Source organism: Papaver somniferum, chromosome 2 (assembly GCF_003573695.1).
Source record: "Papaver somniferum cultivar HN1 chromosome 2, ASM357369v1, whole genome shotgun sequence".
NCBI lineage: Eukaryota > Viridiplantae > Streptophyta > Magnoliopsida > Ranunculales > Papaveraceae > Papaver > Papaver somniferum.
Genome location: NC_039359.1, coordinates 344,605 through 362,378, shown reverse-complemented (window position 1 = coordinate 362,378; position 17,774 = coordinate 344,605). Strand labels below are relative to the sequence as shown.

The 17,774-nt window shown below is 33.6% G+C and overlaps 1 long non-coding RNA gene across 1 annotated transcript; it reads left to right on the top strand.

The window, feature by feature from the left end:
- The first annotated feature begins 13,318 nt into the window (after positions 1-13,318).
- Positions 13,319-15,353, top strand: LOC113346624. Its single transcript, XR_003358576.1, has 2 exons — positions 13,319-14,833; positions 15,098-15,353. It is a non-coding gene; the product is annotated as an uncharacterized LOC113346624 (long non-coding RNA).
- Positions 15,354-17,774: the final 2,421 nt, after the last annotated feature.

Here is a 17,774-nt window from a genome sequence, read left to right as displayed (position 1 = left end):
ATCTACGGTGTTGTTAGACATGTTTATAAGGAAAATTCATGAATAGAAGATAAAGTTAGTCAAGTGGGTCGAATCCGTTTACTGTGTAAAGACATTTCTACAAGCATCAGACCTTGATCAGTTGCAAACTTGCAAATACTACACGAAACATCATCACCCATTAATAATGTAATCTACAGAGATTGAGTTGTTCATGTCCTTGTTTGGAAAAATTTATGATTATCAATTTATGATTATAGATAATCATAGATAAATGATTTTAGTATAATCATTTTTATAATAAATTTTCACAAACACCTTTCTCAAATAAATGATTATCTTTGAAAAATGCTCTAAAAATGGAGAGTAAAAAACAATGATTTATGAATTTTTTCTAAATTCCATATTGTTCTTTTAACTCTCTCTTGATAGTTTAGAGAAAATAAGAATAGAAAACCCAACTCAATTTACTGAAAAAAATAACTGATTATAATAATTTTTTTAAAACAACTTTTTTCCGTTTCTGAAAATAATGAATTTTTTCAATTATTATTAAAATAATCACTTATTATAATGGCTACCAAACACATACATAATCCATTATAATTCACATAGTGGATTATGGGCTGATAATCCATTAAAAGAATTATTATCAAACAACCCCATGTATCTTGTGAGTGTTGAATAGAAAGAGAAGCAGATGGCGAGAATTATAAAAAGGCATAGGAGGATGAGCAAAGCTCATGAATTATATTACACATTCCGTAAAAAGGATCAAATATAAAGGATCAAAAACCAGTTGACTCTTTCTAAGCCCGGTTCATATGGGGCTCGTAACTGGACCTTATAAACAACTAAAAAGGCTACAGACACAGTTAACTGACATAAAAAAGCATGAGGCAATGTAGAATCTCGATTAATACGTACAAGGTCGGAGCCAAGTTCCGATACAAACCATCACCATTATTTGGTGGAACAAACCTACTTGAAAGGTGTCACCATAACAGAAAAGAGGAAGAAAAGAGTACTTGTTAAATTTTCAGAGTCTATATGCATTGCCAAAAGTGTCTACAAAAGCTAATAGTATTAGAATCTGAACAAACTAGTTGATTGGGTGATTAATTATGTCCAAAACATAAGTACATGCACAATTACACCACCACAAGGGCTGTTTGGTGAGCATTCTCTTAATGAATTATCAATCCATAATCCATTATTATATCTATATATGTGTTTGGTAATTATTATAATAATTGATTATTTTAATCATAATTGAAATAATTCATTATTTTCATAAATATAAAAAAGTCGTTTTGAAAATTTATTATAGTAAAAAAAATTTTCTAACAAACTTAAATTGAAGTTTATCTTCTTATATTCTCTAAACTATCAAGAGAGACAATAAATCAACATATGACTAAAAAAAGTCCTAGATCATTATCCTTTCCTCTCATTTTTGAAATCATCATTCTAAGATAATCAACTATTTTTAAAAAAAAAGTGTTTGGAAAAAATAATTTTAAAAATGATAATATCAAAATCACTTATCAATTTATTATTATCTATAATCATAAATAGATAATCATAAATTTTACCAAACAAGGACTATAAAGAGTATATAAACAATATGAATGAAACCAAACCTATACCATATATAACTTGACGTGACGAATTTGTAGTGAAATTTACATGTTTGAATAACATTTCATAAAACGAGTTATGACCTGAATTTTGGGTTTGTGTGGGAACAATATACCATTACTCTAGAGAATGTTATTCTAGACTCTAGAGTAATACAATGTTATTTTCAAAGGAAAAAAAGTAATACAATATTATTTTGGGTCTTGTATCAGAACAAAAAAGTACAAGATGGATACTCATTACTCTAAAGGAAAAGGATTAAAATCAAATCACCCCTCGATTGAAAAACATTGTTTTTTTAAGCAACCCAATCGAAACAGAATGAATATGAAACTGTCCAGAGGACGAGGGAATTCAAGTATGATGCAAAAAAAAATCAGCAAACTTAAAGTACACCTTGTGTCCATTCAATATTACCCAAGAAATTGGGCCTTCCAACGTATTCGTATTTTTGCCCACTTCATAACCCATATCTCTTTTTCGAGAGCTTATCAGTTGTAAAATTGATTTCTGCGAAACCACGTTTAAAAAAAATGGTGATGCTACTTTTGCATATTTCATTCCACCTTCTCCAGAACAACCAAGGTAGTTTTTCATTAATTCAAATTGAATAAGCGCATTTGTTTAGTTGTTCTGTAGTTCCTACTCCAATGATCTGATAACAACGACTAACTCAGCAATGAAATTAGAAATTGTGTTTATACATCAACATTCTACAATTATGAAATCACCAGAGTGATTTCTACCAATAAACACATATCAGCCACGATTGCATCTTTAGTTATATCACAACTTTAGTATTCTGAATTACGAAGCATACACTTATCTTTTGACCCTTGTAATTGCGACATATGGACTATCTTTGTAACTTGTTACTAGATTCTGTAATAAACTTAGGAATGATTTCATGCCTAGAAAACTATGTTTAACTAAATGAGTTTAAAGAAGTAAACTTACAAAACTTGTTTTATAGTCGAAAGGAATCAATGGAATTAGTGGTCTGATTCCTATTGGGGATCTATAGCAAGACCGATCCATGTTGGGGATCTCTTGCAGGACCGATCCTAATAGCAAAACTCTTATTTCTAGTTTTACATATATTTTAGGGTTTTGTGAATATTAGAATATGAGTTGCTATTATGGAAAGTTCAAAATGTCGATATAGTGAGTAATTTGAACACATGCTAAATTTTCATTTGTTATTGTTCAAATATATTCCTTGATACTCAAGTTAAAATCCCAAACTGAAATGTTTGAGAATCTTTTTATTAATATTTTTGAATATATATGTTTTATTTTCTCAATAAGTAAAACATATATCTCGAAGATATATTAGTAAAGTATACTTGTATACCAACTAATATTGAGTTGTCATCCATGAGGAATTTCGGTATAAAAATTTGATATCAATTGGAATTAGAAAAAACCTAAAAATAGAATATATTGCACATTTTTAGATATTTTCAGTTATAGAAAATTCTTTCATGTCCAAACTAACTTGGTCTACAAATATCAACGTTTGTTCTTCTTATAAACTTATCCTGACATAAGCACTTCATTTGTAGTTACTTTGGTAGCCGACTAATAGTATTACTTGTAATACTATCTTGGAGAGGAGAGTAACCTAATTAAATGAAATCTCTTACGTCCGCTAGTTTAAAGAATTATGTAGGATCAAGAAGTGTTTAGATGGTACCGTTGGTGGGAAACTAGAATTGAATTGTTATTTTTAGTTGCGTTGTTATTTTAGTTTTCAATTATTGATTTGATTGACTAAGGAAGGTTAAACCTTGATTGCACCTAGTTTTTTTTTATTATAAGTTCCTTTTCTTCTGATATAAGGGTCCCTCAAACTAAATCAAGGATTGACGGTAGTTCTGATCTATCTTTAGATCTGAAAAAAATATATGGTCGATTGTAAGGGAATCAAGTTTGTTTGTGCAGACATTGAAGATTGGAAGACAAGAAGATTTCTAATTGGTTTATGATCTTTTTGATTTAATACGTGCACACATTTGATCGACTGGGATCCGACTTAGCTTGTTTATCTTTGATAGACATCTTTGCTAGTCGTATAAGATCGACATATCTATATAATTCTCTTTGAGATCTATTTAGATAGATTGCGAATCAAGATCTTGTTATCATGATAATTTAGATCTTGATTAATCTAAAACTTAACAAAAGAGTTTATATTATTTAGATGGAAGAACCTTTTCTTAACTCAAAACAAATATCTGATTTACTTCTTGAGATTAATAGAGCAATTACCGAATATAGATTAGTTCTTTACTGTTTCGGAAATACGATCCAAAGGAGTTGAGTGCTTGAAGTGTTCACAAGCAGGTGAAGAAACTTAATGTGGTGGACTCTATCTTAGGATTCACGTGTGTTGGCCAAATTGGTTGTATGCGAAAGTGAAAACATTGGGGTATAACAACCACACCTAATATTCCGTTCAGTAATTTGTATGGACTAAACTCCAATATAATTCCGAGACCACCAACTTAAAAAGTGAGACTCAATCAAGAAAGATATCAAAGAGCTTTATCTCTTTATCAATCCAATCACTAAATTAACTAGATAGAAATATTTGAGACTGATTGATATGAGAATGACTTGGATGGTACCAAAGACCAATGCCCGAGTGTCAATCAAGTTTTATCCAACAAACAAGGTCGGATTTATCAACTGTGATTGAACTACGCACAACCTGTGATGTTTCAAATATATAAACAAATATAATGCAGAAAATAAATAACACAGACACCTAAATTTTTTTAACGAGGAAACCGTAAATGCAGAAAACCCCCGGGACCTGGTCCAGACTTGAACATCGCATTGTATTCAGTCGCTACAAACTCTATCCTACTACAAGTCAACTTCAGACTGGAATGTAGTTGAGCCATAACCAAGTCTCACAACGATTAAGGTACAGTCGCATTCCTTACTCCTCTTGAATCCCAGCAGGAAATTACGCACTTGATTCCATTAGCCAATCTCACCCATAACTTAGAGTTGCTACGACCCAAAGTCTAAGATTTATAAACAAATCTGTCTCCAACAGATAAGTTTATTCTTGGTTTTGTTTCCGTCTTATGATAAATCAAGGTGAACAAGAAACTCAACTAATACCCCGGACTTATACTCCCGAAGAGCATCCTAGAAATATCAGTCATCTCACAATAACCCAACTGCTTAATAGAAAAAGTTATCGTGGAATCACAAGAGTCTGAGACGAAGAACTGTTATGATTACTTTTTATATCTTACCCGTCGTAGATAAATTTTGAGTAAATCTTAGAGAAGATAAAACTCAATACGATAGAAAAATTAAGATCAGAATACACAACTACAGAGAAAATAGTTAGATCTGGATTCACGAATCCCAAATGAAGTCTTTAAGGCGTTAACCTATTAATGTTTTTGGAAAGCACCAGGCTAAAGGTGAATCGACTCTAGTTTATAACTAGGACATACAGAAATTTCGGGATTAGGTTTCCCAGATGGTAGAGTTCTCCCTTATATAGCCTTTCAAATCAGGGTTGCTTACAATCAAAGCTAAGATAGCTTAGTAAAAAAAGAAATTGATATTCACCGTTAGATGAACTCCTGATTTAAGATTCAAGCCAAGTCTTCTTAGAAACTAAGCAATCAATCTCCATCGTTAGATGATATTAGCTTGATACACACAATTAAAATATACTTATATTTAGATATGGATGAACCATACCCAAACGTGTATACCTTGTTGGCATAACAATAGTTAACAGAAGTTAGCCATATTAACACTTATAACTTAGCCATATTCATCTAACACTTCTAGACCAAATATGATGATCAATCAATCATGATAGATAATCAAATGAATCTAATTGTGTTTCAAGAGAGTTGTTCAAATGTTAATCATCTTATAAGAATATGTATATGAACCATTTGAAGCAAAATCGGTTTGGTTTGTAATTATACAAATTACTTATTCAAGAACCAGTTCATGAACATAATACCACAGTTTGTAAAGCTAGTTCACATACCTTAATACATTAAATTTCCAGGGACTTTAGTTCTCAAACTGAGTACGGAAATGAACCTGAGTTCATAATTATATATGACTTTAGAACTTAACCACTTTGTTTACAAACTGAGTACGCGGACACCATCTCCGGACTTTGGCCTTGTCTATCCTGTTCGCAAACAGGCTACGTGAACAAAAGCTCCGTACCCTTTCAAAGGTAAACAAGTTCGCAAAACAATAGTTTCGGACCTGAACTAGACTTACACAGTTAACATACAAAGTTTGCAACCTGTATTATATCCAGACATGGTAGTCTTAAAACTCTCATTTAAATACTAAACATCCTTGGAAGACAACAATAGTAATCTTACATACACCACTATTTTCAAGTGATTAATCGATCAATACGAAACTTCCCAAGTTGACATCAAATGATTGTCTCATACAAATCATATAAGATGTTTAACGTAATTTTCACATGATCATCTTTTGACTTAATATTTAGTTTCCAACAAATAAATTGTCTCCAATTAAACTCGTCAAGAATACGATGAACTTAGCTAAAGATAAAATCTTTCAACACATATTTTGAGAAATAGATGAACGAGAAAAACTCGTCTTGAAATATCAAATGTGTATAATGTAAAAGTCTATATAGGTATACGACTTAGTCTCATTAGAAGATAGAATAGAATATACTTCTAAGTGATAGATAAGTTTCAGTCTCCGTATACCTTTTGATAATAAAGTTCCTTAAATCTCTTCAGTAGATCTTCTTCTTCAATTGGTGAACGTCGTGAAGTCTAAATCTCAACTACACACTTCTATCTTAATCCGATACATAGCTATAAGTAGACTAGAAACCAGATTTTTCTGAAAAAAAGATTCCAACAAAAGCCAGACCAATTCAAATGAATAATAGATTGTTAGAAATATGTAAATATGAAATTCAAGATTTACTAGATAAAGCCTTGATTAGAAAAATATACTCTCCTTGGAGTTGTCCTTTCTTTTATTTAGAAAAAGCAGCTGAATTAGAAAGAGAAGTTCCGAGATTATTCATCAACTATAAGCCTCCATGAAAAGTGGACTTTACAGGTAGAAGTTCCAGCAAAACCTTGTCAAAACAAAAATCTTCAACAAATAATTGAATATGAAGATAGAGATGTGGAAATAAAGTTTTCATCTTTTAGGAAAACTAGGCTTAAGATATCAAAAGGTGATGGAAGTGCACCAAGGCCATTTGTAGCATCTTCTTCTTATACAGATCCTATTCATAATTTTATAAATGACCCAAATGATATTATTATAGAAGGAGTCGAAAAAACTTCGCATCAGGTTAATAAACCTTATTATAGAGTAGAAAAGCCAAAATATACGGTTAGAAATATTCCGGAACAAGTAGAACCTATATTCTATGATCTAGAATTTGAGATAAATGTGATCCAAAAACCATTATTGAGTTTACAAGAAGTTCGAAAAGAGTATCATAGTTTATAAAATACATTCAAAAGGGCTTGGTTTGAATCCAACTTTAGTTCGAATAGAAGAATAAAAATATATAAAACCAATGGTCAATACTTAAGTCATAGTAAAGATCCAACCCCATTATTCACCTAGTTTGAAGATTTTAGCAAAACTTACAATTTAGATGGATATAAAAAATCACTTAATATGTTGGAAACTCATTTTCAATCTTATGCGAAAAAAGATGGAAATGTTATTCAGTTAATCCATCCACCATAAGTAGTTCTTGATATCAAAGGTGCTACATCGGCCCATACAAATTAGAACATAAGGGAACTAATTCAGTAGCAAACCAGGAAGATATTGGTCAGTTAATACAACAAAATAACTACACCAATTTATATTTACATTCAATAGGAAAACAAACAATAAGAATTGAAGGTTTGTTAAACAGGGATAAAATCTAAGGTATACAACGTAGCGCCCTTAAACTTAATCCGACACCGTCTAGTGGATTATTATTTAAACCAAACCCAATAATAGCTCCAAATGTCATCAAGTTGTCCAACCCAAATCATAGCTTTGTAGATGCACTAGTAGAAAAGCTAGGAAAGATAAGCTTATCTGCTCCATGCCCATCCAAATCATCCAGACATTCAAAATAAGGAATAAATGTTATTTTCAAACCAGAACCATACAATGATATAGATATAGAATGACTGGAAGAAATTTTTCATGCATCAAATTCTGATAATATTAATAAAAATTCTGGTGATATTAATAAAAAAATCTTTTGGGAAAAATAAATACACACCAACAGCTCCTACTAGAAATTATTACCCTAGATCAACACCAGTAGATTCACAACTGGAAGAGAATTATAATTGGAATCAGACTTTGTTTGATGGAAGATCCATAGTTGAGTGTAACAAAGATGGTATGACAGAAAACCAAATAGTAAACATCATAAGACAAATGTCGATGTATGCTTATGCATCTAGGCTCACTAAAAAACCAGAAAAAAAAATTGTTGAATCCATAGTTACCGGCTTTTATGGCCAACTTAAAGGAGATTTCCATATTTCTGACCAGGAAAAATATAACATTTGGATGGAAAATAATCCAGCCAAGTTAGAAGATGGTACTGAATTACCCCAGGAAGATATTGTCAGTATCCTACTTTATACCGTTGGTCTACACTTCGTATGAGTAATAGACAACAAATGAAAAGATCTAGGGAGTTACTTATTAATCTTAAATGTCATACCCTCTCTCATTATAGATGATACAAAGATGTATATTTCTCAAAATTGTTTAGTAGGGAAGATTGTTCCTCTAATTCTGACTTTTCGAAGGAGAAATTCGTCTTAGGATTACCCCCTTTGTTTGCTGAAAGGGTTAGTAATAGACAAAAATCAAAAAATATCAAAAAACGTATTGAGTATGGTGAATATACTTTTGGCCAACTATCTTCAGAAATTGTATCTGAAGGTTTAGCTTAATGCTATGACATAAAATTACACAAACAAATACAAAAAAATAAATTATCTAACAAGCAAGAGCTGTGTGATTTTTGTGAGCAATTTGGTTACACTAATACTCCATCGACGTTATTGTCTAGGAGCAAACGTACTCGACCACCTGCCTATAACTATCCTAAGACTAATAGGTATCCTTCCAAATCTAAACGACCCAATTTTAGGAAAAACAACAATAAGTCACAACAATTTAATAAAAAGACTAATAAGTCGCTTCCGGTCTATTATAAGCGCGAAAAAGTTGGGCATTATAGCAACAAGTTTCGTACAAAATAGAAAATAAATGAGCTTAATCTAGATAAAGGTCTCAAACGTCAATTAGAACAAGTTCTCTTAATAGATTCTGATCTATCTGAAGAGGATGAATCATCTTCTTCAGAAGATGATTCAGGGACAGTTTCAGGATTGGAGGATGAGGATTGTACATAACATTGTTCTTCTAAAATTGCTTTCATAAACAAATATCTAGTCTTGGAATTAATGTCCTCACTAATGAAGAAAATTTCATATTAGAATTAACTGATAAAATTGAAAATCCAGAATCAAAGCGAATATCTTTGGAAAAATATATTAAGGTAGCTAAACGATCACTAAAACAAGAGAAAATCAAAACTCCTTACAAACCTTATAGTTTTAAGGAGATAATGGCAAGAGTAGAAAATCATCACATTTGAATAGAACCTTCAGTCAATGATCTTAGGACAGAAGTTAATCAGGTTAAAAAGGAATTAAGAGGTATTAAATAAAGGGTCCAGATATTGGAACTTCATAAACCAATAGACCGTGATTATGAGTCGCAAGAACAAAACTCATTCGATGGAATTTTACAAAACTACCAAGCTCAGATTACTACACAAAAACATATAGACAAACCAGAATCACCCACTGATAACCAGGATATCGAAAACATGGAATTCATTGATATAATAGACAAAGTAATCACTGAAAAATGGTAAACCTTAGCCACTCTAATCATAAGAAAAGAATACCGTTTCGAAACTATGGCACTTATAGATTCGGGTGCAGATCTAAACTGCTTATATGAAGGGTTAGTTCTCACAAAATATTCTAGTAAGAAAACTCAAGTTCTTAATACTGCAGACGGAAAAAAATTGATAATTAATTATAAATTGTATGATGCTGCAGTATATAATAATGAAAATTTTCTAGCAACACCATTTATCATGGTAAACAATTTATCCCAATTCTGCATATCAGGAACTCCATTCTTAAATATGTTATACCTATTAAGTATTAACAATATGGGCATTGAAGCCCTCATTCATGGACATAAAATAATATTTGAGTTCATCTCCGAACCTAGACAAAAAAGTATTAACCAAATATAAGATAAAATCAAACACAAAGAAATTTTTTGTTCTTCTTAAAAGAGGAGATCCAATATAAGAAAATAGAATAAAAATTAAACTGCCTAAAATTTCAAAGAAAAATCAACGATTTTAATGATCTTCTGGTAAAATAAGTTTGCGTAGAAATCCAAAATACGTTCTAGGAAAGAAAACAACATATAGTAGAATTACCTTATGAACCAGATTTTTCTGAAAAAATGATTCCAACAAAAGCCAGACCAATTCAAATGAATAATAGATTGTTAGAAATATGTAAATATGAAATTCAAGATTTACTAGATAAAGGCTTGATCAGAAAAAGATACTCTCCTTGGAGTTGTCCTGCCTTTTATGTAGAAAAAGCAGTTGAATTAGAAAGAGGAGTTCCGAGATTAGTAATCAACTATAAGCCTTTGAATAAAGCATTGATATGGATTAGGTATCCAATTCTTAATAAAAAAACACCTTTTAGATAGATTGCATAATGTTGTCATATTTTCAAAATTTGACTTAAATTCATGATATTGGGAAATCCAAATCACCGAAAAACATAAGTATAAAAATGCATTCACAATCCCCTTTGGACATTATGAATGGAATGTCATGCCATTTGGTTTGAAAAATGCTCCATCAGAATTTCAACATATTATGAATAACATATTTAATTCTTATTCAACTTTTACAATTGTATACATTGATGATGTATTAATATATTCTGAATCAATTGAGAAACATTTTAAACACTTATCAATTTTCCTCACAATAGTAAAACAGGCTGGATTAGTGCTATCTGCATAAAAGATGAAAACATTTCAAACCCAGGTTGGTTTCCTTGGTCACAATATTAATAAAGGTACTATAATACCAATAGAACGAGCAATATCTTTTACTGAAAGATTTTCTGATCAAATCAAGGATAAGAGACAATTACAGAGGTTTTTAGGAAGCCTGAATTATATAACAGACTTTTATAAGGATTTAGCTAAGGACAACAAACCTCTGTATGCAAGATAAAAGCTGGAGCAGTGAACACACAAGTGTTGTTAGAAAAATAAAAGCTAAAGCCAAAGAATTCCCATGTCTGATTATAGCCAATCCAACATCCTACAAAGTAGTTGAGACCGATGCTACAGATGTTGGATATGGAGGGATTCTTAAACAAAGGACTCGTAATAAAGAACAATTAGTTAGATATACCTCGGGTGTGTGGAAATCGGTATAACAAAACTACTCAACCATTAAAAAAGAAATTTTAGCAATAATTCATTGTGTTACTAAATTTGAAAGTGATTTGTTAAACCATGAATTTCTTACTAGAGTGGATTGTCAGGCAACTAAGGAAGTATAGGTAAAAGATGTTAAGAATTTAGCCTCTCTGCCAATTTTTGCAAGATGGCACGCCATTTTATCAGCATTTGATTTCAAAATTGAGTATATAAAAGGTGAAACTAATTCTTTACCTGATTTCTTAACTCGTGAATTTTTGCAGGGAAGCCATGGACTGCCAAATATCTAAGGAAAGCTTCCCCAAATTTCTTACCCATCTCCTAATAAAAAGAATAAAAATAATCCTATTACGATTAAAGGAAATCCACATAAGGGAAAACAATATTCTGCATCAAAATATAAGTCATCATTTCTAATATCTACATCACTACCTCTTTTGGCGGTAAAAACAAAACATGCTACCAGAGATCCTGCACAAGTTGCAAGCATGGACTTAAAAGATCATATTTTACCACATTATGGTAAAACTAGAGAGTTTTATGAAAAAATAATCATAGAGACATGATCTATCCTTATAAAACATAACACAAGAGATGGTAATGGTAATTTTTAAAGCATTGCTCGGTCGAACTCGCAAGCGTTTCTATCTCAAGTTTGTTTGTCAAGTTTAGTTGCCAAAACTATAAGTCTTGATTTCTAGTCCACTTATAGCTAAGTCTCGGATTAGGATAGAAAGTGTAGTTGAGCTTAGACTTCACGACGTTCATCGATTGAAGACGAATAACTATCAAGGGGAGCTTGTGGAACTTCATCGACAAAAGGTATGTGGAGACTTGAACTCATCTATCAATCGAAAGTCTATCTTCTCTATCTCTTTCTTGAGACAAAATTCGTTTAGCTATATAGACTTCAGTTTATACACATTTGATATTTCGAGCTGAGTTTAACTCGCTTACATATTTTAAGCTTTTGCTTTAACCAAGTTCATCTTATATTTTTGACGAAAGTCAAAAGATGATCATGTGAAAATCGCCTGGTAACATCTTACATGATTTGTGTGAGACAATCATTTGATGTGGACTCGGAATATTTCGTATTGATCATTCGATCGTATTGAATATTGCTTTGAAGCTAATAGTTTGTGTGATGCATCTATTGTCGTCCTCTAAGAATGTTTCAATAATTGAAATGGAGTTTAGAACTAATAACCATGTTTTGATATAGCATAGTATGCATACTTGCATATATGTTGTCCAAGTCCGGAACCATGGTATGCATACCCGTATGCGTACTGGTTGGTTTTGTGAAAGTCCGGGAACCGTGGTATGCTTACCTGTATGCGCACTGTCGGTCAAGCGAAAGTAAGGGAACCATGTTTACATACCGGTACGCGTACTTGCGTAAGGTTCAGGTCCGATACTTTCTGCTGAGTTTGGAAGGTATGCGTACCCGTTCGCATACTGGCGAAATACAAACTTAGTCCAGCTACTTAGGTGTGCGTACCTGTTTGCATACTTGAGAGTAGGTTATGTTCTAAAATCGGTTTACTCATGAACTATACATTTAAATATCAAGGAATGCAATCTTTTTCAAACCGTGGCTATCATATTCATGATTGATTTATGTGAATCAAAATCGATTTTTCTTCGATCGTGTCTTGTATATTTCTATGAGATATAAACAATTGAACAACTCCACGAACTAATTTCATTTGAGTCATTTAAACTAGTTATGATTAAGATGAATAAGGTTGAGATGAAAGTGTTCATATGGCTAACTTCGGCTAACCATTGTTGAACCAACCAAATATACATGTTTAGGTACGGTTACCCAGACCTAAATGAAGGTGATAAACACGTAGGTGCTATATTTTATACCCATATTTATATTAGTTAGGATTCGATATTTTGGCCAATGATACAATATTAGTGCTTTTGTAGAAAATGCTAGCGAATCAGATCAATGGAGGTAAAAATGGTGTAATAAGAAATTAATTTCCGTTTACGATGTAGCTGGCAAGATGTAGCTGGCCTGGTATTTCTATATATATCAGCGGCATGAAACCATTCCACGGCCATAGAATTGAGCCGCACGTGAGCCACACAAGGGGGGGCACAAGGACGTGGTTGGTAGTTTGTCATCAGTATTTACTCCGTTCTCATCGAAGAAAATGTTCTTTTCCACTCGGTCATCTCATAACAGAGAAAGAAGATTTGAGAGCATCCTCTTCTAAGGAACGATTCGTCATCATCAAAGCAGTTGCTGCCCTCTTCTTCACTGTATGCCGTTCGTTCTGCCGGTGAAGTTCAAGTTCTCCTCAAATTAGCAACACCGATGTTGGACATGGTGTCGATTGTTCTGGACAGTTAACAAGAGATAGAATCGAGTAGGAAGTGGTGGTTGTTGATACAAATTGGGGTCTGTTGTTTGAAGAAGACGTTGGATGAGCTAATTGCAGTTGGAGAGTAGAGATACATCAATTGGTTAATGGTGTTGGCGGAGAGAAGCGCTGCTGCTGTTTTTTAAGTCAATGAATGTGTGCATGATTGAATGCATTTGAACATCGATTTGCAGGGAAAGAGTTTGTGGAATCTCCAATTTACAAGCAGTACACGGCCTTCACCAGTTGGCTAGGCGCGCAGAAGATGTTTGCAGAATTGCATGAAAGAAGAATTATGGAGAGTCTTAAACGGACAGAGAGAAGAAGTTGCTGGCAGAAATGTTTGAGTTCATTGAAGCGTGCAGATGATGAGAATGGCTGAGATGTTTGAGTTCTAGAAGTGCAGAATGGATTCGATTTTTGAACTGGTTCGATGGATATGTTTGAGCAGCAAAGCTAGGCTCCAGTATGGGTTGGTCTGGAATTGAATGGTTGAGTTGTTGCAGCTGGTAAAGAGAAGACTGAATGTGTTTCTGCCATGGATTTGAGTTGTTAATGCCTGCAGAGATTAGATTTTGATGGGCCAGTTAAATGGTGGTTGAGATGTTGCTATCGATGTTGGTGCTGTGAAGAATATGGAGATGGAATGCAGCTCAGGGAAATGGTGAGTTGAAGGCCGACGCCATGGTGTTGTTCTCAGACTTAGAGGGTCTGAATTTCAAAGCCAGTCGGTGACGGAAAGGATTCAGGCAACAGAAATTGCAACTGGTGGAGGTAGCTGCGAAGTCAAGCTGCTGGTGGAGACAAAAAGTTCATGTTGGCAGCGAACAAAGGCAGTGATGATGGTTTGCGCAGATTTTGGAGATGATTAATGGTGGAAACCTCTCTTATCTATATTTGGTTTTGTCTGGAACGGTCGATGGTAGCTTCTGAGAATGAAGGCGAGAGAGTTGGCTCTGATCATTAGTTTGTTGAGGGTATTTGGCGGTTGTTAGCTTGGAAGGAGACGTTCACTGTTGATGCACAATACAAGTTGAGCTTTTCGTATTTTTTAAGCAGCTGCCGTTAGAACTTCTTTTTGGGTTGGTGTTGAGCTCGTGACTGAGATGAAGCTGAATATTGTCTGAGTTTATCGGATTTGAGAAGAGAGTGGTGGCTGGAATGCTATCGAGAATGCAGGGCAGGTGCTGATTGTTTATATGGTTGAGTTATTACTACCCGAGAGTAAGGCAGTGATGGTTACTCTACAACCTATAGTGAATTAAGGCAGTGCTGGTTCATGGTCGTCGGATGGTCGGAGGAAGGTGCTTTTGTGGCTGATTTGAATCATATTAAGCTAGGGGGTTTCTGTATGTAATTTAACTTTGACCAGGGAACAATTTGAATGCATGCCGGTGGTGATAACAAGAATTAGACGGACAGTCCGTGGTCGGTCTTGGAAAGGGTCTGAGTTTGGAAACCGGTGGATAGTGGACTGGACCTATTGGAATGTTAGTGGCTAGGTTAATTAACTTCTCCAACAATACCTATACAAATACATCCAAACAGAAAGAGAAAGTGGAGGCCGGTTTTGGGAGACGAAGAGGAAAGCGGCAGCAGAGCCGCGAATAGGAGAAAAGAAGGGTTTGCCGTTTTGATTTTATTTTCTCCATGATTTGCTAAATTGTTTGTTAGGGTTTAGATGAAAACCAATTTATTTATATAAACTCAACAATGATAATTCTAATAACGATTTAATCAATTAGTAATTTCTCTTCATTTAGCTTGGTACTCAATCGTTTATGTGATTTTTTTGATTATTTATGCTTTTCAATTAATATTTCGTGTTTTGATTAAATTCTTTGACGTGATATGCTCTAGGATTGATATGTAATGCTTTATAAAGCTACCAATGACGTGAAGAAAATTATAGCGGAGAAACTATATTTTAGAATTTAGTATACCATCTTCCGAGACATGAGATTGATTTCGAAATTCGTCTTGAGTAATAAATAGAGATTAGTAGAGTTTTATACGATTGAATTGGTGGAAATCGAAAACCCTAATAACCCACTCTCCATTTTGTTTACGGTTAAGAATTATTTATTATTTCATTTTGTCTCGAGTATCTGAAAAATCATCGAATATCATCTTATTGATTTGATGATTCTTGGCATTAGCTAGTAGGGAGTATTTCACACTCCTCGTGGGAACGACCTGTACTTTTCATTGTCTACTAGTTAAACACTGTGCACTTGCAGTATTTTATTGTAGGTTTCTGAGTCTACCAAGTTTTTGGCGCCGCCGATGCAGACTTGTTTTTAGGCTAGAGTTTTTAGATTTATTTTTAGGTGTTTATTTTTTTTAATTATTTTTTGTTCCATTTTACGTTTTTGGTTGTTATCTTTTGTCTAAAGGTTTTGGAATCGTAAAGAAAGGTGAGCCAAAGAATTGTTGGTTCGTACAGACAATGAAAGATTAAAGCCAAAGAACGTAAAAGAAGACATAATTTTTTAAAGATTTTTATTATTCTTTTTTATTTTAGTTTAAAAAAATTGTATTAGGGTTTCTTTATTATTTTATAATTTTTCTTTTCTTTTTGGACTTTTGGACTCTAAACATTAATTTTTTTTTATATCTTACGGAAGGGTACCCTTAAATATAAAATTGTTTGCAGGGAAAGACGACGATTACGATATCGTCTCGTCCCCTCGGGTTCGTACATGACATAGGAGTTGTGGCCCGAGTCGACTTCAGCGGTTCTTCGCCCGTCTGGTACGAGAGGTAAGTTTTTCGGAACACCCGCGAATCCCCTGTCAGCGGGTTTACTGTCTGCCTTAAGGTGAATATATGTTGAGGACTGAATACAGATTTTAATTTACTAGTAAAGGGCAAGGACATGCTATACAAGATAAAGGTTCGGATTTCATCATTGTTCTCTTCTTGCCAGCCTTAGGAAAACAATACCAAACGCGAACCCAAGCTTAAAATATTGACTAGAACGAGACCTATAGGGTAACGAGCTTAATAGGAAAGTCGTTCGAAAATTATAGGTTGTTCTTTTAAGCATACTTTGAAGTTCAGGAAGAATACTGTGAGTCGATTATAGCCGCCTTGTAACCCGGGGAAGCGTTGCCAAAGAGGTGGGGGTATCAAAGCTCCTCTGAGCTTCCCCTACTTCTCTCCGATTCACTTTATTCGGATCGATCCAGAGAGGTTTGCTTAGATTGTAAAGAATTCCCTTTTGAAAGAGTAGAATCTGGTCTAGAAACAATCTAAGTGGAGCCGTCATGCTTGTTGTTGCTAGAAATATTTAGGTTTGCTTTGGTGGAGTCAGCCTGCTGTGTGTTTGCTTAGAACATCCCTTGCTTGCTGTGTCCGAGGTCATTAGAGAACGGGCTTGGAAAAGAGACACTTTAGGTCGATTGATTAGTGAAAAAGCTAGTAGTTCTACTTGTGTAAGCGGGGAGCTCGAAGATTCTTCTTTTGAGAGCCCTATTTTCGGAAATTTCAGCTTTGAAAACTTGACACTTAGTGAAGAAAACACTCATATTCCTTTGGTAGTACATGAAATAGCAACTTTGAAAGATTTGTTGAACCCAACTAGGACCTCTCGTCTGTCATGCATCAAGTTAGCTGTAACCGAGGAAACTTATGAACTAAAAACTGGGACCATACAGATGCTCCCAATATTTTTAGGGAAAGAAAATGAAAACCCATATTTTCATATTAGGGATTTTGAGGAAATTTGTAGTATCTTACGAATTAGAAACCTAGATGATGATGCTTTGAAACTTAGGTTATTCCTCTTTTCCTTAAGAGATAAAGACAAATCTTGGCTATATAGTTTGCCTTTTGAGTCAATTGAAACCTATAACCAACTTACATCTGCCTTTTTACAAAAGTTTTTCCCTAGGCACAAAATATCGTCTATTAGGACGCAAATATGTACTTTTTTCTCAACAAGAGGGAGAATCTCTATATAGGTATTTGGAAAGGTTTAATGACTTGTTATCCCAATGTCCTCAACATGGTTTAGATATGGTTAGGATAGTTCAGATCCTTTATGAGGGTTTAGATTATTCGACAACTAGCATGGTTGAGTTTTTACGCACTGGTGGTTTTGAAAATAAAACTGTTAATCAGGCGATGCCATTTTTAAATGAAATCGCTGAAAAGACCTAGCAATGGGAAAATAGT